The 23,760-nt window shown below is 34.4% G+C and overlaps 1 long non-coding RNA gene across 1 annotated transcript; it reads right to left on the bottom strand.

Annotated features, from left to right (window-relative positions):
- Positions 1–10,920: 10,920 nt before the first annotated feature.
- Positions 10,921–23,124, bottom strand: LOC127728185 (uncharacterized). Its single transcript, XR_007994022.1, has 4 exons — positions 23,062–23,124; positions 22,242–22,316; positions 15,134–15,303; positions 10,921–11,374 (listed from the first exon to the last, which is right to left on the bottom strand). It is a non-coding gene; the product is annotated as an uncharacterized LOC127728185 (long non-coding RNA).
- Positions 23,125–23,760: the final 636 nt, after the last annotated feature.

The raw sequence follows: 23,760 nt of genomic DNA on the forward strand, positions 1-23,760 counted from the left end.
CTGACGGACACACAGACCGAACGTGGCAGGGTATTTATACATCCCCACAACAAAAAAGACTCTTTATGTACAGACATGAGAGTACTCGCCGTTACTGACAGCTAGTTTAAAGCCAATAACACTGATAAAACAAATCATGCATCTAAAACTAAAATATCAATCAGTACACATCCAACATCCCATGGATTTAATGTAAAGGCGTCATTAACAGTCACAGAAAACATGACTTTTGTGCAATGCCTAGATGCAGGTATCGAAAGATTGTAGAGCCATGAATGTGCATATGTACATAAAAATAATATATAATATGATTTTAATTGACTGATAACAAAATCATTATTTATACCAATAGAAACAATATTCAAAGATCTAATTACAGCGTTGAATTGGTAACCTTTTAGATTAAGTTTATTTAAAGGATCGATAATTTTGTTTATAGGATCGATAAGTGTATTTAAAGGATCGATAAGTGTACCCGGATCGTATCTAAATTTCCGGGCTCGGTAAACAACATCTCCGTAATACATACGGGCATAGCGAACGAGTTGTGATATAAAAACACCGTAAGATGTTGCCAAAGGAACATCACCGTCCAAAAAAGGAAAATTAACAATACGAAACGAAAAATCGTCCCTTTTGTCGTAAATATTGTGTAGCGTTTCCCGTGTAAAACTGAAATATCTAAATCTGGGAAATGACAGTTATTACAGTTTAATATTGATGTGTTGAATGTTATTTCCTTTGGGTAAATTTTGGCAGTATTTTTAGAAAATTCTTGATTATTTAGCAAAAAATATATCATCTAAATAACGGTTAGTGTTGTTGAATTTATCAATTAAATGCAATTTGAACGGGTCTTTACTGATTTTGGTCATAAACTGATTCATAACAGTACAAGAACAAGTCTGCTATTTAAGGGGCGCAATTGGTGCCCATAGGAATACCTACAACCTGTCGATAAACTTTATTGCCGAAACGTACATAAATGTATCAAGGAGAAAGTTAACAGCTTCAATCATTTCATCACACCTCCAGTAAGTATATCTAGCATATTTACCTTTCTCATTAGAGAAGAAGGCTTTAAATGAGCTGCAACAAATATCTTTGCAATCAGATTTATCAAACGAACATTGAATTAAATAGAAAAACTTTTGTTTGATAAAATTGTATGAAGTAGAGTGTAAAGAGTTGAAAAGTCAAAACTGTTAACAGAATCAAAAGGACCATCAAAGGCACGTAGTTTATCTAAAACACCCAAGACTGTTTTATACTCCAAAAATAGTTAATTCCACTACTTTCATATGTTTTATTACAAAAGTTCGTGATAAGTTCTTTGATAGTAGTGAAGGAACTACTGTAAATTCAGAAATTATGGCGAGGTTTTTATTATTGCGAATAATGCGACTGAATGAGTATCGCAATAATAAAAACTCGCATTCTGATATCCGGTACATAAATCTATATGCATATTTTCCTAAAATCGCAATAATTAATCTCGCATTTTAGTAAATTCTTTAAAAATCGCAATAATAAATGCACGCAATAATTTCAAAATTTACAGTATATGAAGTCAACCAACTCGTAATGACTTCATCTTCACCCTTTTTCCAATCCATTTGAGCGTTTGGTTTTTTGCACTGCAATGCAATTAACAATTAGAATCAGTATTTTATTTTCATTACTACTAACCACATATAAAAAGGGAAAAACAATCCCTCGAACAGTAATAGGTCTACTTAGATAACATTGAAATATTAATGTTTTCACGTCAATTACAGCGTGTCTGAATTGTTTCTTTGGATGAAACTGGAAATATTTTCGAAAGATGGAATCCTTAATGCCCAAGATTGTGTCGACAATTTATATCAGACATTCCGTCTTTATCACCATTATTGAGAATTGTTTAATCTCCTTTAGCTGTACGGGATATATGAATACACAGTTACATCCGGTCGGTCCAATATCTGGCGTAGTTCAGAGTATCACATCTATGCACGTATTAAAAGCCCTTGCAGCAACAATTGTTTGAGGGGTCCATCAATAGCCTGTTGCAGGGCAACAATATTTTTTTCTCTCTTACATACCGTTTCCAGTGGTAGCCTATATTTCCATGTCGACCCATATTGCTGATCCTAGCTATTAGATTCAATGTTAAATCGAAACTCGTCCTAAAATGTTTAAACCAATAGCCTCTGCACGTTACGCAAGCAACAATCAATCTGTCTGAATCGAATTTTTGGTTACACTTACTTGATAGCACTAGTACCTGATTTACATAAGTGTCCCCAATTGTATCAGCAATAAAAGCCGGGTTTCAAAGCTGTTTTGAAACTACGTATTCTAGGGGCGGCGTGAATCAGATGTAGATCATTAAAATTCCACAGATGTGTTAAAGTACATACAATCGTTCATCTTGCAATAGTATAGTATTAAAACATTTGACTGTTCTTCCTTTTACACAAATATTCCCCGTTCCAAACTAAAAGACACATCGAAAGAATTGGTCATGCTTTGTTTCATAAAAAAACTGATTAACGTAGGTACAAGTATCTTGTCTTAGAGAGGGATAAGTCTTACTTTGTAAAATTCACTCATCAAACAAAAACTTCTCTGGAACGTTAGACGTGTTTTTCAACAATCGACATTCCCATGAGAACCAATTATGCTCCTCTTATTGCCGACTTGATTCTTTCTTCATATGAATTTTGCACTATACAGGAGTTCCTTAGTAAGATTGATAAGAAACTTCACTTTCCGCTTGAAGATGATGTCCTCTCTAAATAATTTGGGGACTATGTTTAACGTATCTAGCCCATCGAACTTTAAATAAAGGATACAACAGATACAATTAAGTCCGTCTCATATCTGGACTTATCAACGGGTTTGTAGTTACATGAACAAAACATTGAGGAATATATCTACTTCATGCAAAGCTGGGATTTCTATGCGGGATTTGGTTATAACTTGGATCTTTTTTTTCAGTTTTATCAGCTCTGCAACGTTAAAAATTAATTCTGGATTTTCAGATATTTTATATTTGGCGTGGTGTCTTACTGTTCACAAGAGAAATCAGTTGTCGAAATGCGTATCTGGTGCATTTAATTTGGTACCTTTAATGTAAATGGCGAAGAATGGAAAAATAAAAGAAATAAATTGTACTGAAAGTTTAAAATAATGGTGATCAAGACAAGAGTGTATAATGTCAATACATTCAAGTGCATAACGAATTAAACATTAATATTGCAATGTTAATTTAATAGGGATCCCATTCAATACGTGTCTGAGAATTTTTTTCTCTTTTTATTCAGGTGACAAGTGGAAGGGAAAAACAAAATGTCAAAGTTATAATTGTTTTGTTACGAAAAGATTCACATCGAGTAACTCTTGCTGTTCGTAGCATAGTACTCTGGTATACATGATCCACCATGTAATATGTTTGCAAAAAAATTACGCGTATTTTCCCCGCTTTATTCAAGTTTCCGATTTACGACTGCTATGACCGAGTTGATAATTTGCGACTAATTAGTATCGTTAAACGTAATTTTGAAACCGTCGCGTAACGAAAACACGGTATTTTTTCACGATTTACGACCTTTTATAAAACGAAAACTTGTATTCCACCGAGGAAGAAACAATTGTCAACCTCCTTTCATTATGTCTAAAATTATCGTGGCATCCATCAGCTTCAGTAGTACCGGCCTCATCAGTAGTGGGTTATTATAAAAAAGTCTTTGTTACTTTTAATTGTCTAAAGATTTTTTACCCAAGGAAGAGATTACATTAACTGTTTTTTGGCAAAAGCCTTTCGGAATTTTGGGTCATCACTGCTCTTCAACTTTGAACTTGAATTTGCCGTTTAACATTTTTGATTCGAGCGTCATTGGTGCGTCTTTTGTTGAGGAACGCGCGTCTGGTGTACAGAATTATAAGCGTATCTTTAAGTTTTTTATAACTACTGGGTCGATGCCACTGCTGGTAAAGGTATCACCAACCCAGAAGTCAGCCCTACTGTGTCATTGATATGGTCATATTTATAAATTAACTTACAGAACTTTTAAATTCTTCGAAATACTAAGGATTTTCTACGCCAGAAATCGATTACCTTAACTGTATTAGGCAAAACCTTTCGGAATTTGACAACATATTTGTTACGTTTGGAGGACGTGTTTTTCAAAAAACAATCGGCATTCCCATGGGAACCAACTGTGATCTTCTTCTTGCCGACTTGTTTCTTTATTCGTATGAGGCTGACTTCATACAGGAACTTCTGAGGAAAAGAAAGAAAAAAAGTTAGCAGTATCCTTTAATTTCACTTTCCGCTATGTAGATGATGTTCTCTCACTAAATAATTCAAACTTTGGTGACTGTTGAACGCAGATAAAGGATACAACAGATACAGTTAAGTCTGCCTCATATCGTGGCTTACGTTTAGAAATTGACAATGCTGGTCGGTTGAAAACAAAACATTACGACAAAAGAGATCATTTCAAGCTTCCCAATTGTGTACTTTCCATTTCTATGTGAATTCCAGCAGCGCCTGCATACGGAGTAAATATCTCCAAGTTGATACGATATTCCAAAGCTTGTATTTCCTATCATGATTTTCTTGATATAGGGTTGCTGCTCACAAGGAAGAATGACAACGGATATGTTCCAATTGTCGTAAATACACCTCCCCCCCCCTTTCCCCGAATGTGACCTACCAAATTAGACTTATCATCGGGTTAATACTAACATGAGCGACACGACGGGTGCCACATGTGGAACAGGATCAGCTAACCCTTCCGGAGCACCTGAGATCACCCCCAGTTTTTGGATTGGTTCGTGTTGCTCAGTCTTTGGTTTTCTATGTTGTGTTTTGTGTACTGTTGTTTGTCTTTTTCGTTTTTAGCGATGGCGTTGTCAGTTTATTTTCGAATTATGAATTTGAATGTCCCTTTGGTATCCTTCGCCTCTCTTTTGTGTACTCAATGCTTTTAAACTTCGTACTTGATTTTGGCCGTTTAACAATTTTGAATCGAGCGTCATTGATGAGTCTTTTGTAGATGAAACGTGCGTCTAGCGTAAAACATTATCAGCCTGGTATCTTTGATTAAGTATTTGTATCTAATTTCAAGTTGTCCAAGTCTGTCACTTTGTAAAAATCCCTCAAACTTTTCATCCAAAACCTGTCATTTTCTGAATTTTCATCCAGACGACAATAATAAAAAGTTCTTCTTTATGTCCTTTTTGGTCATATATACAGTCCGCCAAACGTTAAGCACCACCTACATTTATTGTATCGAAAATTTTTACATTTAAAAAAATCAGTTATTCCTCGAAAAAGAGAAAACATTCATGTAGCAATTTTGCTAACATATACCATAAACAAACCATAAACTAAAGATTGTTCATAGAATTAGTGCAAATTACACAAATCAGAAACGGAATTTAAGTTTCACTGTGATTTTATTTTTTTTACAACAATTAATCACCCAATATTATTAAAATTCTCTACAAATAATCTTTGGTGTGTTCGGCAAATTTAATGTCAATATTTGAGTCAATAGGATGTGTAACCACCTCTCTTCCGGTACAGTTCCATAACACGGCGTCACATACTCTGTACAAGCCTTCTGAACTTTAGTTGAAGAAATCTATTCCATTCATCAATAATTGCCACTCTTAAATCGTCAAGATTTTGCAAAGGTGGATCTCTGCGATTGAGATTTCTGCCGATGGCATCCCAGACTCGTTCGATAGGGTTCATGTCTGGAGACATGGAAGGCTAAAAGATATTGTCAATGGCTTCTTGCTCTTTTTACTCGGTCCCAATCCTTGCCCTGTGTGGTCTAGCGTTGTCGTCCATGTACAAGGGTCTTGACGCAAGTGGGTGATTATCAAAATGAGGGACTACAATGTTTCTAAGCACCACATCCCTGTATGTCTGTCCGTTCATGTTTCCCTGCAGAATATGCATACCCAGCTTACAACGGTATGAGAAGCAACCCCATACTGTAACACCACCAGCACCAAATGCAGTCGTTGGGCAAATATTGTTTTGGTCATAGGTAGTTTTATTTTCCCGCCAAACTCGTATTATGCCGTCTACTTGTCGTAACAGAAACCTACTCTCATCTGACCAATGATTTTTTTGCCAGCTTCTCATGTTTCAGCGTCGATGGTCATTAGCCCATTGAAACCTGATTATACGGTTCCTGACTGTTAGGGCAGGTCTCTTGACAACATGACGTGCTCTTAGGTTGCCTCTAAGAAGTCGACTGACCAATGTTCGAACACTAACACGACCACCCGGAAGCCAGTGGTGTCTAAGCTGTGGGTCAGGAGTAAATGGGTTGGCTTTAGCACGACGAATAAGCAGTCTGTCATCACGACGGGTGATTAAACGGGTCTTCCGGACCTTGGTCTATCATTTACAGTACCTGTGTCAACATGACGTTGTAAAAGTCTGACAATGACGGTGTGATTAACATTAAAATTGTGCTCCTAGTGCTCCTACCGGCATTTGACATGCCAATTGCTTGCCAACGTTCAGCCACAGATAACTTACGCCTTACCATATTACACAATGACTTGATGAAGGTCAAATTTCACCTGTACGCGGGACAGTAGGAAGATGATTTAAAGGTATCAAAACAGTGTATTTGTAAAAGTGCAGAAGACCTTTAATAAAAAGTTCCTTGTCGGGTTTATCAGAGTTCAATCTTTTTGGTCGTTATGCATTTTCTTAGTGTATGTTAAAGGCAATTCATAACACCAAACATTAATAATTTTTTCGCAATAGTTAAAAAAAATATTGCAAGTTATATTTCGGTGGTGCTTAACTCTTGGCGGACTGTATAGATCATAACGTTTCTACGTATTTATACATCCCTGGCCTTGCGGTCATAAAACTTTCGATCACGATTTTCGTACTCATACTCAGAAATCAACCAATCAAAATCCTGGATTTGGTGTTTCAAGCACAAATTTTGTACTCCGAGTACTGAGTAAAGTTTCATGACCGAGAGCCCAGGTCTTCAAATGTTTTGGTTTTTTTTTTCTGATGAAGGTAACTCCAGAAAAGCGATTTGAATGAAAGAAATTTGTATTTTTATTTGCTACAATTTCACTACGGAACCGCCTTTAATCTAGAAAATTTTGATTGGGTGGGCAAATATATATTCGAGCGTAAATAGCGAAACAAAAGAAATGACAAACTTCTTTGGTCATTACATACAGTGGCTTTGGTACAGATTATCATTTTTCTAGAACGGCGATATGTACTAGGTGCCCTCTTAAGTTCAACCTTCTTACCTTCAAGATTAAAAAAACCCAGTTTGCTGTCATTTTGTCATTTAGTCCAACTGGTCATGTTATTACTGGCGACCTTGGCATCGTAACCAATGAACAACTAAGAGAGTTGTTATCCAAGGGACCAAAATATAGAATTCTCCAGCCCATCAACTGGAAAGTGAACTTCAGGTTACTGATGGATGCAGTTGAAGACTATGCCAGAAAATGGGTAAAGCGCAAGCCAGATGCACCAGAACTGGACACTTTGTCTGAATGGATCAAAGCTATTCGATCATGCATTCAGAAACTACGATGTACTATGAACACAAGGTTTTCTAACCCATTCAAGAACCCGGAGGTTGTGGATGCGTTATTTGCATAACAAATATGTTGTTGTTCCAGCAGATAAAGCCTCCGATAAATATTGTCTTTATATGTAAAAAACATTATTTGGAATGTCTCAATAAAGAGCTTGGAATAAACAGCAAAACTGGTAATCCTACATATTCTTTAACATTATTTACAAAGGATGAAATTTTACAAAATCACAAATTTGTCCTTTCTTTTGGTATTAATATCAAAGAAAACGAAGAAAATCTACCGTCATTATACAGGATACCAAAACTTCACAAAACTCCTTATAAAGAACGATACATAGCTGTCTAAAGTGCTGACTACTATTCTTTCTACAGTAAAAGATGGCCTTCAAAACTATTGTGATGAAATATATTCAACCAGTGGTGTCAATCAGATGTGGATTTTTAAAAATTCTAAAGATCTACTCCTAAATCTTAGATCACAATCTCTGCAATTTTGCAGCAACATTAAAACTTTTGATTTTTCTACGCTTTATACTACTATTCCCCATGCTCAATTGAAAGATCGACTTCACCATCTCACCAAACACAGCTTTTTCTATAAAAATGGGAATCGTAGATATAAATTTCTTGTTTTGGGTTATAGTAATTCTTATTTTGTGAAGAACCACACTGATTCTATCAGAAAATATACTGAAGATGATATTATTGGATTGGAGGATTGATATTTCAACAGACAGTCGGTATTCCAATGGGTGCTAATTGTGCACCCCTACTGGCCGATTTATTTTTGTACTCGTATGAAGCAGAATTCATTCAGAACCTTCAAAAAGACAAAAGGAAAAAGCACCTTGCGAAATTCTTTAATTTTACTTTCAGATATATTGATGATGTCCTATCACTGAATAACCCATATATCAATCAGTACTTACATCTCATATATCCCAGTGAACTTGAAATTAAGGATACTACTGATACTAGAAGGACTGCTTCATACCTTGATCTCTTCCTCAAAATTGACACAGATGGACGACTTCACACGAAAATCTATGACAAACGGGACGATTTCAACTTCCCAATTATCAATTTCCAATTTCTCATCAGTAAAATTGAGAATGGAAATGGGGAATGTGTCAAAGAGACAACAACCCGACCATAGAACAGACAACAGCAGAAGGTCACCAACAGGTCTTCAATGTAGCGAGAAATTCCCGCACCCGGAGGCGTCCTTCAGCTGGCCCCTAAACAAATATATATACTAGTTCAGTGATAATGAACGCCATACTAAACTCCAAATTGTACACAAGAAATTAAAATTAAAAATAATACAAGACTAACAAAGGCTAGAGGCTCCTGACTTGGGACAGGCGCAAAAAAGCGGCATACCTTCTGTCCCATCGTATGGTGTTTATAAATCTCAGTTGATACGATATGCTCGTGCATGTTCACACTATAAGGACTGCATATACAGGAGCGTGCTCCTTACGTAGAAACTGCTCAAACAGAGTTACGAGGAGGAAAGATTAAAAATGACACCATCACGAATTGATTAATCTATACGATGTGGTTGTGTCTAAACTAACTAACGACATTTTTACTACGCCTTAGATTGTGGTTTACCATCTACGTCGTCTGGTTGCTAAGTACCGAACGTGACTTATTCCCGAATATGACTGTTTTCCCCGAGTGTGAATTCGCATTGCTATTAGACGTGTCTCGGTATTTATACATCCAACATTCATGTATTTAGTTACGATGTTTCGTTTGTAATTCTGGTTGGATATTATTTTATGTCTTATCGTTTGTGGTTTGAATTCTATTTTTATTTTCTACATGCATGTAAAATTAAGATAATTAATCAGCTAGTTCATTTATATGATTTATAATTTAAAGCTACTATATGCACAGGATTAATTTGTTTTTACAGTTTTGATTTAGAAGAAAAACCGACATGGTTAAAAAATACAAATAATTACACCATTACTAACACAATTCTATATTAATATTCTTGTAATGGTTAAAAAATACATAAAATAACACCATTTCAAACTTAATCCCAATTTTATATTCTATTTTCAGAAATTTACCTGAGACGTCACTTTTTGTGGCGTTGATACATTCGTGACGGACAGTTCATAATTCTATTGTGGTGTAAATGAGAGGTGTCCGTTGTTATTCATTGGTTTACATGTTGTAATGTACTATTATATTATTTATTTTATGTCTCTGTCCTGAGTGTTCTTGCGTTTAGTTCTAATGTATTCCTGTCACGTAATGTTGTCATTTTAGCATTTTGGCTAGCCATAAAACCAGGTTCAATCCACCATTTGATAACAACTGCCATATTTCCTGAAATTTTCTTAAAATGTCCTGTACCAATTCAGGAATATGGCAGTTGTTATCAAATAGTCCGTTTCTATGTATGCTTCAGTGTTTATGTTGTTCCGTTGTTTTTCTCTTATAGTTGATGTGTTTCCCTCGATTTTGGTTTGTGACCCGGATTTGTTTCAGTTAAATCGATTTATGACCTAATGTTGCCTTCATTTGATAACTTATTTAATGTTTCTTGATATTCTGATGAACTGTAAACAATCCAACGTACAGAGTTGCTATTGTCCTCTATATCAATTGGTATACATTAAAAAAAAACATGTGGACTGAGTCTAGACGAGTCGGACATAAAATAACGAATCACTTTATTTGCCATATATGTTTGTAAATCATCTAGGTAAGCTGTCAAAACTAACTGCGTTAGACCGGAAACAGAAATCCAGGGAACAATACATTAATTAGGCAAATCAAAATCAACGTAGCTACAATACAGTTGAAACTTCAGATGTACCAAAAAGCTTAGGAAATTAAAGGATACCAATACATGAAAGTGATATCAAAAGGTGCTCTTAAAGAATAGTTCCAACCTCAGGCTATTCTTTTTATGGTCCTTTGGTGATATAGCTCGTAACGTTTCTACGTACTTATACATCCGTGACTTTCCCATTCTTAGGTTTGAGTGTTCCTAATGAGTTAAATCTAGATGACTTTTTCGGACGCTCTACAGTTATCGAGATTTATTTTCGTATTACTTGCCTTGCATGAACTACACTATTGCGCAGCAACCAAATCGAATTGTTTGCGACTCATTCACTAGATAGTTTCTAGCGATAACATAAGTTTAAGCTAAATATAACCATGAATAGTCAGTCAAAGTGAATTCTGGAACACACGGTAGTGACCTAATCTACATGGTTAACATTAATATATGAAAGATATTAAGGCGTCATTATGCAGTGCAATGTGTATCCATTAGGGTATGATCGATAACTACTAGTATGTAAAATGGTATTTCATAACAGAAAGTATAAATGAAACAAATAACAAAGTTACTAAAATAAATGAAAGAAATTTCCCTCCATGACAACTATTTCCTTGTTCTATCTATAACATTAGTATTTATCGATACTGTTATGCACAGTTAACAATTCCATGGTGTACATTTAAGTTTTTCTGTCAGAAATCGACACTATATAGAAAAACTATATAAACGCTTCAAGATATAACCATCTCACAATCTTATGTTTTCATTTCCTTTCACTACCGAATCCAGTCACTACCATTAACAATCTTCAAAACTTGTTTATACTCTGATATCAACGGCAACAAATGGCACTCATGTAGGCCTTTTCAACATCAAGTTTTTTGTCAAGTGCGCAGCCATCAATGATTCCTAGTCAAACTCTTTTTAACCCAACTTGACAACTATAATTTGTCAGTATTTAACTGATCTGCAACAATAATTAAAAAAAATAAAGAGTACTATACTAGAATAATTTAAGGCGTATAAAATAAATAATTCTTGTGTTGTGCTGTCACACAACTTCTAGGTAAGGGGACTGGTTTACCGCTCACAAACATGTTTAACCACGCAAGATTCGTATGTCCCCGTTCCTTAGCCAATAGCCTGTAAATAAGTGATTGTCGTAGATTGCAATTTGCCATATATTTTTTTCGTTTATTGTTTTTAGCTTAAATCAGGTCGTTGGTTTTCTCTTGAATTATTTCACATTTTGTCATACTGTGACCTCTCACAGCTTACTATTAGTTGTTTTGGTCCATTATTGAATGCCGTACGTGGCCTGTATTTGCTTTGTCCTTATGGGTAGTTGTCTCATTGGCAATCATATAGTTTATTCTCTCTCTCTCTATATATATATATAATAAAAACTATAACACAATTTTCCATACGTTTCGGCCATTATATATATAATTCGTATCAAATTTAGCCCAACAATGTTTGTTCTTCCCTCAGCGGGATTCGAACCTTGCACCACTCGACCACCTAGCCTGTCGGGTGGTCTTGGGCGCTAGACAAGGTACAGGCGGTGTTGCTACGATGTCACAGAAGCATGGGTTCGAATCCCGCTGAGGGAAGAACAAAAATTTGCTAACGCAAATTTAAAGATCTAACATTATTGGGCTAAATTTTAGACGAATTATATATATATTATGATGTTAGCCCTGTATAACCACGTGTTATCCGATGGAGAATGTCTGTCATAAAGTTGTCACATGTTTAGACGTATATATATATAGTCAAATGCGTTTTGTTAAAATATACTTTTTCACTTTTTTTGTCTTTTGGAAAATGTTGTTGGTGCTGTATTCAGACCCCTCAACCAAGAAATTTGTTTTGCATGCACACGTATAAAAATTGCGGTTTTTATCCAACGCAATCATAGGTTTGAACGTTGTATTCAATTTAGACTTGTTTATATTTTTTCGTTTGGGCTTGTATTATATTTGCCTTCGGGTTTATATGATCCGTTCATCCTATTTCGACTCTTTCAAAATTCAAGAGTCTATCCTAAATTGAGGTAAATTATCTGGCCTTCCAAATACCGTTTCGATTCATACCATCACTGAAGAGACATTAATTGTCGAAATCCGGATATGGTGTACAAATTTTTGCACCTCATGTTTGCGGTATACCATCTTTTCCGCAGGTTTATTGTTTTCTGTTTGGTAATAAATTATTATAAGATCCATTTTGTTACATCTGGTGATCCGTTTATTTGGCAATCGCCAATGGCAGTCAGCAGGGTTTAAGAACATCAGTTGTTCGACCTGCTGGTCAAATGCGTTTTGTTAAAATATACTTTTTCACTTTTTTGGTCTTTTGGAAAATGTTGTTTGTGCTGTATTTAGACTCCTCTACCAAGAAATTTGTTTTGCATGCACACGTATAAAAATTGCGGTTTTTATCCAACGCAATCATAGGATTGAACGTTGTTTTCAATTTAAACTTGTTTATATATATATATAGATTGCCTAACAATGTAATTTTAACACACTGTTTAGTATGTAAATATAAGAATGTTTAAAATATTTACAAAATGATGAAAATAAACGCAATATTTCGCTAGCCTAACTAGCTTTATCAAGCGTGTATCTATCCAGGTGAAATCGGAAGTAGATGATAAGAAACTTTTGCAGCTCAATGAGGAATTTTTGAATCCACCAACTCCACACTTTAGAACCTGATGGTCAACTACCAATTTTGTAAAAATCTTAAACTTCATCCAAATTATATATTATTTCCAAGCAGACTGAATGAATTCTGCTTCATACGAGTACAAAAACAAATCGGCCAGTAGGGGTGCACAATTAGTACCCATTGGAATACCGACTGTCTGTTGAAATATAAATCCTCCAAACTCAACAAATATATTGTCGATCAAAAATGAGCATTTTGATAATATCTTCAGTATATTTTCTGGTAGATTCAGTGTGGTTCTTCACAAAATATGAATTATTGTAACCCAAAACAAGAAATTTGTATCTACGACTCCCATTTTTATAGAAAAGGCTCTGTTTAATGAGATGGTGAAGTCGATCTTTCAATTGAGCATGGGGAATAGTAGTGTAAAGAGTAGAAAAATCAAAAGTCTTCATGTTGCTGCAAAATTGCAAAGACTGTGATCGAAGATTAAGCAGTAGATCTTTCGAATCTTTGAGAATCCACATCTGGTTAACACCACTGGTAGAATATATCTCATCACAATATTTTTGAAGCCCATCTTTAACTGTAGAAAGAATAGTAGTCAGTACTTTAGAAAGATGTTTAGTCGAACATTTTGATGACCCAGCTATGTAGCGTTCTTTATAAGGAGTTTTGTGAAGTTTAGGTATCCAGTATAATGATGGTAAATTTTCTTCCTTTTCTTTGATGTTGATACCAAAAGAAAGAAGCACAGATTTGTGATTTTGTAAAATTTCGTCCTTGGTAAATGATGTTAAAGAAAATGTAGGATTACCAGTAGTTCTATTTATTCCAAGCTCTGTTGTGAGACATTGCAAATAATGGTTTTACATATGAAGACAATATTATCTGCTGGAACAACGACATATTTGTCATGCAAAGAGGATAAAGCATCCAGAACATCCGGATTCTTGAAAGGGTTAGTAACTCTTGTGCTAATAGTCCATCGTAGTTTTTGAATGCGCTTCTGAATGCATGATAGAATAGCTTTGATCCATTCAGACAAAGTGTCCAGTTCTGGTTCGTCTGGTTCGCGCTTTACCCATTTTCTTGCATAGTCCTCAACTGCATCTATCAGTAACCTGAAGTTCTTTTTCCAGTTGATGGGCTGGGGAATTCTATATTTTGGTCCCTTGGCTAACAACTCTCTTAGTTGTTCATTGGTAACGATGCCAAGGTCGCCAGTAATAACATGACCCGCTGGACTATAATTGTATTGCGACGATGCACATGAGCAATCCGGAGGCTTAGATTTCACATCTTTGAGGTTAAAGGCCTCATATGTAAAATTTACGAAGGGATGATTTCAACTCCACCATTTGGAGATGCGGACGCACGAAATTTAAAAAGTTTTATTTTCATTTACCAGCACTGGGTCGATAGCACTGTTTGGGGACAGTGTGTTGTCAGCCCAGTAGTCAGTGCTTCGGTACTGACATGAGGTATTATATACTTTTCTAGAACTTCCCCGTTATGAAATTACTAAGAATCTTAAGGTTCAACTCCTTTTTCTTGGCTATTCTTGTTATGTCACTTTTGGAAGTATAGCGCCTAATATTTCATAGTGATTATACATAATTGGCTTTCAAATGTTTGGGTTTGAGCGTTCCTGGTGAAAATGAATCAAGTACCGCGGTTCGGACGCACGAAATTTATAAAGTGTTAAAATATCATTTCAAGGACTTTCTACATTTGGCACAATTATCCCTTCCGACAACATCGATTAACACTGGAATCGATTTGATCAAATTTTCATTGTCTATGTTGCTTTACTGATTCTAACTAAGCCCTATATCTATAACTACCTTAAACTTACCTACTTCGAGTGTACGGAATGGTGCAGTAGGCGTAAAAGGCATCGGTTCGAGATGAGGTAGTTTTCAAAAATTTTCACGAATAGACTTGATAGGGCTTGATAAGGGATTCTGAGGGCGGCCAACTCAGAAAATAGCTCCGGACACAGAACCCCAAAAGGGATTAGTAGCTCAACATATTATACACTGACCTGTATTGCTGGTCGACATGTGTTTGAATTCGACTGAATGAAACTCTTTTCTTCTTTCTTGGCGTCTGTTAGTTCGGATTTCGTAAATGAACTTATGGAGGAACGACAAAGACAGCATCTTTCCTTTTCACTATTTAAAAGCCATCCACGAGCACAATTTTTATGGAATTCTGGACATAAAATGATAGAATAGTAAATTTAAATAGTCATGATATACTTTTTAAATGTATACATCAATCGAAATAAAATTTTAAATGTCAATTGAGAAAGCATATTACTTTGCAGAAAATGTACAAGGCAAACAAACCTGTATTTATGATAACTATATAATACGAATATTTTAAGGCACAACTTTGAGAATATGCCAAATCGTTTTTAAATATTAAATCGTTAACGCCAAAATTTTTAATTTACAGGAACAATCAGCCATTTTGACTGTTGTTTTAATTAACGCAAATAAGTGGCAAATATTTCATGCTGGACTAGAACAAAACTTTTTATAGGTAGGTTTTGAATTATGGTCGATCTGGATGAAGGACGGAAATTTCGACTGCCTTTGGAAAACCCAAGATATCTTTTGGAAACTGACAGAAATATTGCCTTACAACAGGTCACCGACGAACGTTAAACATGCAGAGAGTGTAACATTCTCTCTTTACACAATGATACAATTAAAACGCCTAATTTTGAAAGGACATGGCTGTGTATTTATACATTCTGCACAACCAAACGGACTTTAGTTGAGTTGTACTGCCAAATGGGAAAAATGTTTGTCATATTGCTATACCCCCAGATAACTCTTTGGGTATTTTAATAGCCAAAACAGCCTGATATATAAAATAGTTGTGACTTATATTGTATAATTACTCTTTATTCTAGAATAACAGTCCTTAATTTCTTAAAATAGTTCACATAGTGATGATACCTTGTACGCCTGTGTAAGAACAAGAAGCTCCCAAGAGCCTGAATCGCTCACCTGGTACAAAATATGCCATTTTTATATTTATTGTTTTCCTTCATTGCAATCAGTTATGTTTGCTTATTTGTTGATCTTATTTAATGGCATTTTTGTTAGTCTAGTATTGATAATCATTTTTACTGTTTACAGTTTAAAGTCTTTTGAAGTTTTTGGGATACGAAAGACGTCATCTAATGGCAATAAATCCTATAACTAGTGTACGTGACAATTTGACCATGTTGGCTGTTCTGTTTTGCTTTTTAAAGTTTCTCTCTTACTTTCATAGTTTTTGACAAAAATGCAAAAAGTGATAAAAATCATCATTCAGAAGAAATAACTTCCATAAGGAGTCGAATGACAATTTCGGTCATAACGACTGATAATAGTTTGTGCTGAAACTACAAAAATGGGGAAAATCATCTGTTAAGGCAATAACTCCTCTCCGTGTTAATTGACTATTTCGAACATGTTGACTTATTTATAGAGATCTTATTTTGCTGAACATATTTGCTATATATTGTTGCTCTCTATCTATCTTTGTTTGTGAAAAAAATTTCCTAAATTGGTAAAAATGGTCATTCAAAGGCAATAACACTTTTAAAATATGAGTAGGTTGGCAATTTCGGCCATGTTGACTTAATTGTAGATTTTATTGTGCTTTAGATTTTCGTTAATTATATCTATAATGGCTTCTGCAAAAGATAAAACCATTTTTCAAGAGCAATAACTGCTATAAGCGGTCATTTGACAATTTTGGCCAAGATGATGGTATATATGATGAGTTCATTTACAACCACTGGGTCGATGCCAATGCTGGTGGAGGTTTCCTCCCCGAAGGTATCATCAGCCCAGTAGTCAGCACTTCTGTGTTGATATGAATTATCATTGTTATGGTCAAAATTTAAAAATTAACTGTTTACAAAACATTGAATTTTTCGAAATACAAGGAATGTTCTACCCCATGAAAAGACAACCTTAGCTGTATTTGGCAAAACCTTTCGGAATTTTGTGTCCTCAATGCTCTTCAACTTCGTACTTTATTTGGCTTTTTAAATCGTTTTGGTTCGAGCATCACTGATAAATCTTTTGTAGACGAAACGCGCTTCTTTGGTACAAATTTTAAGCCTGGTATCTCTGATGAGTGTACTTACAGTTTCTGTAAAAAACACAAACAATGACAATAACTCGTATATGGGGTAAACAAAAGTATAAAAAAAATCAAAGGGGAAGTCCATACAAACTGACAAAATCAAACGTTATCAACCAACGGAACGAATGGAAAACAACTTTCATATTATAGACATGGCACAGGCATTTTCCGAAGAAAATGGTTGATTAAACCTGGTTTTATATCTAGCTAAACTTTCTACTTGTATGACATTTGTTTATAGTTCCGTTTTTTTGACAACATTGGTTGAGCAACCCAAACAGGCATAATAAGTTAATGTGATAATAATTGGGACATTCAAACTAATAAGTCGAAAATAAACTGACAACTTAATGGCAAAAAAATAAAAAGACCAAAAGACAAACATCAATATACAAAACTTAACATAGAAAAACTAAAGATTGTAAACATACATCATAGACATACAACACAACTGACTAAAAAATTCAAACAAACATGTAGTTGATAGTAAATCTGACAAAGACGCCAACAAAAAGGTTTTTTTAGTTGATAGTAAATTGACACAGACGCCAATAAAAAAAATTTGTAGTTGATAGTACAATCCACATATAGTATACACTTTCTCGATAAAGAAATATAAATGCAAGGGGAAAAAATGGAAACAACACTGTAAAATCATCTTGCGTCTAAATCTCACCTCAGGACCCACTTGCATCAGGAACGCCCAAAGTAAAAACCCGATAGCTGGATGTATAAATACCGAGAGTCACGCAAGGAATTATTCTACCAAAAGGAACATAATAGCACGAATACAAATAAAGGGAAAACTGTTTGTAAATACAAAATGTACAAAGATACACAACTTCAGTACCAAGAATTCTTCCATGTTGACTTGTATATCATATATTGTTGAACATTTTTACTGTCAAAAGATTATCTCGATCAGCTAGAGTTTTATTCTTTATTCTTTATTGAAAAGGCACTTTACGCCCATATGGGCCAATGGCTTACAAACATTATACATGATATACATATAATACAGTAAAACAATGAAAATAAACAATACAGACACTTTCTACAAAAGGGTAAAAATAATTATTTAAAGGCAATAACTCGTTTTTAGGGTCATTTGACGATTTCTGCCTAATATGATTTAATGTAGATCTTATGGTTGTGGTCGTTTTTATTGTTTAAAAAATCTCTATATTTGTTATAGTTTTGAAGATAATAACCAAAATTTTCCAAATTTGAAAAAAATAATATTTCAGAGACAATAACTCCAAAATTGATTGTCCGATTTTTCTGGAAATTTTGCAAGACCTAGTCCTTGACCTGCTGATCAATCTTATACTATGTCAGATTTTCTGTAACTGCTTTAGTTTTTGAGATATAAGCCCAAAACTTTGAATTTTCCACCTGTTCTATTTTTAGAAACAGTGGCCATGAGTGTGTATGGATCAAATCCCTAGATACAGTTTTTAAACTAGATACCCTAAAGAACATCCAGGTTAAGTTGGGTAACATTTTGGTCTAATAGTTTCGAGGCAAAGATTTATTAATAGTTTACGACAACGGACAAATGGACGCCAAGTGATGGCAACAGCTTCATGGCATTTTCGGCAAGGTGAGCTAAAAATCGTACTGGTTTGGGGAATGAACAACAGCTCGTAGTAATCACATGCAACGTTGAATAGAATTTGCGCGTTGCAACTTACGCCGCCGGATACAGTTTTTAAAAATGCAAAAGATACCAAAGGGATATTCAAACTCATAAGTCGAATACAAACTGACAATGCCATGGCAAAAAACGAAAAACGACGAAAAGACAAACAACAGTACACAAAACACAACATAGAAAACTAAAGACTAAGCAACACGAACCCCACCAAAAACCGGGGTGATCTCGGGTGCGCCATAAGGATGAGCAGATTCTGCTCCACATGTGGTACCCGTCGTAATGCTCATGTAAGTTTAAACCTGGTGATAAGTCTAATTCGGAAGGTCACATTCGAAGAAAGGAGGAAGGGATTGTGGTTACAACAATTTGAACATATCCGTCGTCATCTGTGAAACAGCTTTTCCATAACCAACTCGTGATGGCGTCCGTAAAATTTTCGAAGGGATGATTTTAACTTTACCATTTGGAACTCGTGGTTCAATAGCTTCCTTGCAACCTTTTCTTATGACATAGCATTTAGTTGCTTATATTGAATTCAGAGTTTACTAGAACCTAAAGAACAGCAGCAAGTAAAAAAGTTAAAATAAATATTCAAACAACAATTCAAAATTTCATACTGTCCTAAATGTCATAAAGTATATAAACTAATTATAGTTCCTAACATTTTTATCGGACCATATAAAGTTTTGACCAAATATCCCGGATTGTTCTGCAACATTATTACTTTCGGAGTAATGTTTAAATGTACGCAATACTTCTCAAATTCACTACGCTCTATTCCTTCATCTTATTAAATGAGCACATCCTATCTTTTAAGAAACAATAATTCGCTTAAACAGTAAAGTGCTCAGTTTGTCTCTGATGCGTACAAGGTATCATTATGTACGAAGGATACCTGTACCGCTTTAATTACATACACACGACATGTGTATCTATAATATTTTTTTCATAATGTAAACTCTAATGTAAACAAAAGACAAAAGTTTCTTTAGCCAGATCATTACATTTGGGAGGATAAAAATCAAAACGGGACCTAAGCAGAATAGCTAATAGCGTCATAGTTCATGGTTGTAACTAAGTTTTATTTCAATTCATTACATAATTTTATTTAGTGAAGTTTCAATAAAAATGTATGGTTTAATCATTCAAATGAAGTACCAAAAGCGCATTTTTTTTAGGTGGATGGTATCATCGGCAACTATCAATCCACTTGCAATAGAGTAGCAAAAGTAATATTTGTATTTAGAAATTATAAAATTGCTCTTGCTTCATATCAAAGACACGATATATCTAAAAGTGTAGCTCCGCCGCTGCTGTTTGCAGAACATCCACTACCAAATATTTGATGCATTTTTAAGAAAATACAAAATTAAAGAAAGACAAATTCAATATCCACTACACAGTTTATTCCATGTGTATTCACTAATTCTTCCACTCAATGCATTTTTTCATATGCTTTCATTTTATAGTTAGGTATTATTAGTCGATTCTGGAACCCATACATTATGTCAACTTTCCATAATGCAACAGTTCCATAGGAAATGGTTTTATTTTGACGTTAGAATAGCTGTATCAAACTTTAAGCGCAGCTTCATTTTGTTGATTTTATAAATTAAAAATCTGTGTTAGTTTATTTCAAAGGCGGCCAAATTTGTCTCTGTGACAGCCTTAACCATATTTATTCACATTTTTTACCAAATTTATTGTTGTTGCTAATTTTATTTTTAAATAGTCCGATATTTTACATGATTGAGAGCTGCTTGTTAACATCTAAAGGGAATTATTTCGTGAATAATCAGGACGAGAACAAATTAATATTCATACAGAAGGTAGATTCAGCTTCTGCAATGTGAGCCGCCCGAACTGAAGGGCGAGAAATTTTGACTGCCACTGACAAATAAGGGTATGTTGGATAGAAGCGGTAAGTTTGCCTTGTAACAGGTTACATACAGACACCTCAGAGAGTTATTTCAGTCTTCTTTTAACGTGAAGAGAGTTTGGCACACACAATTTTATGCGGCGTCAGATTGTCACACAGGAAGTCCGAGGATGACCATATGTCTATACATCTGTCAACTCTTTGTGTTTTTTTACAATGTAGAGATTGTTAAAATATCAGCCGCAAATCAACAATATAAAGCTATTTTGGTAAGTGAAATTTGATTGATTTTGTGTCGAGAAGCTGATATCAATAAATTTTAGGCTTTCTGGGTATGATATCTGCGGTTAGTCCTACGTTAAGATTTTTTAAGAGTGAGTGCAGCGAACATATTTATTTAAAATTATGTTGAGCGACTGATACTTTACAATATCTATGAATTAAAAGTTGTTGATTTGTTTATAGCGTTCATTTCAGCTTTTTCTTGACCCGTAACATAGTTCTTTTAAATATTTTTGAACCTTCGCTATTGCTTCGGGTCTAAATTTAATATCGTCCAATCAATACAGTATGGCGTCGTATACTCTATCGTTAATTCAACTTCTCAACTTGACGAACCGTGATCATGGATTATCTGAAGAACTGATATACACATAGAGAAATACGATAATTTAAAATATTTCAGTTTTTGAAAACTGGACTCATTGGACTTAAAATCGGACATTTTCATTTTCTTTGTGTTAAACGCAATGTGCTATCCATTGTGCACAGTTTCACTTTAAATGCAGAATCTGATAACGGTGAAGTCACGTCTTATGGCCTTCCCATCCTTGAATTATTAAATAGTTGAATTTTAAAAAATACCTACATCGACTGACGGGAAATTTTAACCCGTTCCAATTTTGTCTCTTTTAATTTACACGAAAATGTCATTTTTTGTCTTGTAAAACCTGATAGAACTATAAAAAAAAGATGATACGAGATTATACTTTTCATCTTTCTTGATTCCAAAGATGGGCGTGCCACTGACTTGGCAGTATTTTCTCTTCCATAAAACTTGATATTGCATTTTTTTTTCAATCAACCACTTAAATCCGCCCAACAATTCTGCGGGCCTCCTAACCTGGTCCGAAATGTACTAAGATTATGTTCAATGATAATCAGCGTCTAACCAGTATGAAAAAGAGGGAGATGCATGCATGTACATTTCAAGTTCGTCTATAAAAACTATACACTATACATACCGTGATTACAAAATAAAGTTACTACAGGCTCACTTCTACTATACACTATACATACCGTGATTACAAAATAAAGTTAATACAGGCTCACTTCTACTGTACACTATACATACCGTGATTACAAAATAAAGTTAATACAGGCTCACTTCTACTATACACTATACATACCGTGATTACAAAATAAAGTTAATACAGGCTCACTTCTACTATACACTATACATACCGTGATTACAAAATAAAGTTACTACCGGCTCACTTCTACTGTCCTTCTGCTTTAAACATATTGCGCAGTCCGATCCTTAACAAATAAAAAGAAATCGAACTATATAATTTGTATTACATGTATATATATATTTAAACAATTAGAAAAAAAAAACATAAATTTAAACAAAATAAATCAAAAGAGCAGAACAGTCCAAAAAAACTATACTTTTTTATTCCTGATTATACAAATAGAAACTTAAAATCGTGTGCTTCTTGTCTGTGTCTAAAGTTTCAAATGTTGTTTATACTATGAAATGAACCTTAATGTCTAAATTTTTATTTGCGTTTTCATGTTAAAATACTTTAAAGCCTTATTTTATCAAAGTCTGGTTTAGTTGATTTTATTGTATGTAATATCAGTTGCTGCTATAGTACTGTCTCAGATTTAGGGAATGCTGGATATTCACTTTCTAATTTCACTCAGCTAAATGTTCTTGTGATCGTCTCTAGTTAAGAACCTGTTATCAGATGATCGTTTTTCTGTATCTATTTCTTTCTCATTTTTATTGTAGTTTACTTTAGTTAAACCTACTGTCGTTTCTCGTTTGATGTGCTGATCATCTGTTTGTAAACACTTTTTTAGACTTGCCATTCTTTATGGATCAGTATGCCCACTATTGTAGACCATGCGATGACCTTTAGATGTTCAACCTTCATATAGTGATTTTATATAATTTTGATAGGTGACCATCTTTTTTTATACAATTTTGTTCTACAGAACTTATTTCCAGCCATTTCGTGTTCATGATAAGTCATTGACTAGAGATATGAATATTTACCACCAAGAATCACAACAGGTTTATATTTATTGCTATCCCAATCATCTGTCTGTTTTCTGTGGAAATCCTGCAATAAATTAATACATTAACGATTGTACCACCACCTGATAAATATATTTCAAATACATTTCTGATATACCTTGATCACTTTGTCTTTATTTTTCTACTTATTTCCCTGTCTTTACGCGCCAGTTTTTGAAAGATTTTTTGATTGATTTAAAGTTATCTTAGTTGAAACATATTTTATTTGAAAAGGAAGCAAAAGGGATTGGACACAAGTTATAACAACATTAGTGACGTTCTCTCCCTGAAAAATTTAAAGTTATCCGTTTTCAGTGTTTTAGTGTACCTTTTTCGGTAAACATTATCATATTCCGTACGTTTCTTTCTGTACAATGTGCACAATTTAATGAGAAATTAAACAAATTCGAGGTATGGTCAACTCTTGTCATCATTTTGGCGCGCAATATAACTTATTTCTCCATTTATCTAGAACGGTTGTGGAAAATATAACATCTCAGAATAGAAAATAGTTAATTTATAATGTGTTTTTATATTCTTCAATTTCATACAAATAACAAATAAATAATGAGAAATCCTACATTTTTTTTCTGTCTGTAGCTGGATCGTTACCGTACCGAATATTAGATACTATCGAGACCAAACTTTTAAGCCGTGGCACTTTAGGCACAGTGCACA

The sequence above is a fragment of the Mytilus californianus genome, unplaced genomic scaffold, assembly GCF_021869535.1.
Source record: "Mytilus californianus isolate M0D057914Y unplaced genomic scaffold, xbMytCali1.0.p SCAF_2, whole genome shotgun sequence".
In the NCBI taxonomy this organism is placed as follows: Eukaryota; Metazoa; Mollusca; class Bivalvia; order Mytilida; family Mytilidae; genus Mytilus; species Mytilus californianus.